Raw genomic sequence first — 1,902 nt, 5'->3', positions numbered from 1 at the left:
GCAGATAAGCTATTTCTCCCTTAATGCTCAGAGCAGCTAGACCCTCCCCAAGAGAAGGGAGGTGGAGCGGTGGGAGACTTAGATAACTCCAGCAGCTTCCGCCCATCCCACTGATGAGTGGGTCCCTGTCTTTAGGGCAGGAACAGCTGTTCCTCTTCACCCCTCTGTAAATTCTTCCCTTCCTAAAATTCTTCCAGAATTGTGTGTGTGACTTTCTTCATCTCCCAGTCTCTCCTGTAACTTCTCTCCCCCTCACTCTTGCTCCAGTCACCAAACCTAAGCCCTAATCTCCACTTCCTCTGTTAAGGTTGTCTATACTATTCTACCTCTTCCTTCACATCCTATATAATAAAAGCCCAGGGGCGAAATGACCAGAACCACCAGAAACCAGAACCACCACGGCCCCTTGCTGGGCTGGCCCCACCCCCCAGCAAGCAGTTAGGGGCGATCAGGCAGGCAGATGAGTGGTTAGGGGTGATCAGATAGGCAGGCGAGTGGTTAGGGGTGATCAGGTAGGCAGATGGCCCCCTGGCAAGTGGTTAGGGGTGATCAGGTAGGCAGGCGAGGGGTTAGGGGCGATCAGGTAGGCAGGCAGAGCCCTGCGATGGATCACCTCAAAGAGGGAGACTCAGCCCACAGCCTGCTGAGGGTCGTTCGGCAGCTGTGACAGGAGGCACTGGCAGCCGTGGATGCTGCAGGGTGGGGCTGGCGCCACTGCGGCTCCTGAGTAGGCATGGTGCCTGCAGTCTGGCCCAGGGCCCAGGGTCGCAGCCTCCCCTGCCACTTCTGCAGGGCGGGACTGCCACTCCTCCTGCTCTGATGCCTGGGCAGCTCCCGGACCCTTCCATGACTGCGGCTCTCTGCCAGGGCTCGGCCCCCTGACCGGACTCCCCAGCTCCGCCCTGACTGCAGAGGAGCTGAAATACGCTGACATCCAGAACATCGGGGCCATGATCACCCCTTTGCACTTCCTGGAGGTGAAACTGGGCAAGAGGCCTCAACCTGTGAAAAGCGAGCTAGATGAGGAAGAGGAGCAGCGCCGGGAAAAGAACAAAGTGGCGGCAGCCCCATGCCAGAACAAGAAGAAGGAGCAGAAGGAGTTTCTGCAGTGGGAAACTGAGTGGCTGGAGCTGAAAACCCAGATGGAGGAGCAGGAGTGGCAGCAGCTCATCCTGATACTCAACCAGCATCGCCCCACCTGCATCGTCAGGACCGACAGCGTTAAGACCCCCAACTCCAGAAGGCAACCCACTGCTGGAGCAGCTGGAAAAGAAGTGACCATGGGCTGGAAGGAGGAGGAGGAGAGAGGGAGGGGAGGAGGAGGGTCCCAGAAGGCTCTTCCTTGCTGCATGAAAAACTCTTCAATGAGGCTCAGCACAGCCAACATCCGCTTTTTTTGTGAAACTCAGATCAGCCACACCAGGGGAAGAAACCCAGGCTGATGAAACCCAGGACCAAGCGCTGAGACCAAAGTAGTCCTGAGGGGGGCTGTTCTGCCTGGGGCCAGGCTTGCAGGAGGCAGGACAGAGGCTCTGGGCCGGAGAGATGCCCAACCAGGCAGCTGTGGGCACTTCTCCAGCTTCTCCACCAGGGCACCCACCCAAAGGACCTCCAAGCAGCCAGGAAAAGCCATGAGATGCAACCAAAATTAGGCTGAGTATGGAACTCAGAGTGAAACTGCAATCTGCCTGCCCCCACCCCTGACCCTGACCCTGATCCTGACGCAAGGCTAGAGAAGGGCACAGTGCTAGGCCCTGCTGTACCCACCCACCGTGGTCCAGCTCAGTCCTGCCTGGAGTGGCAGCCAAGGCGCACCCTCACTGGCCCTGCTGGAGTTGCTGTGGGCATGAGCTACGGGTGCCCTTCCAAAGCACATGCTCACTGAATGTTTACAGACTGGCT

The 1,902-nt window shown here is 58.1% G+C and overlaps 1 pseudogene; it reads left to right on the top strand.

The window, feature by feature from the left end:
• Window positions 1–604: 604 nt before the first annotated feature.
• On the top strand, window positions 605–1,283 carry LOC102430219 (annotated as a pseudogene).
• The last annotated feature ends 619 nt before the right edge of the window (window positions 1,284–1,902 follow it).

Source organism: Myotis lucifugus, unplaced genomic scaffold (assembly GCF_000147115.1).
Source record: "Myotis lucifugus unplaced genomic scaffold, Myoluc2.0 scaffold_94, whole genome shotgun sequence".
In the NCBI taxonomy this organism is placed as follows: Eukaryota; Metazoa; Chordata; class Mammalia; order Chiroptera; family Vespertilionidae; genus Myotis; species Myotis lucifugus.
The sequence above is the reverse complement of the archived record's forward strand: the minus strand, read 5'-3'. Positions and strand labels throughout refer to the sequence as shown.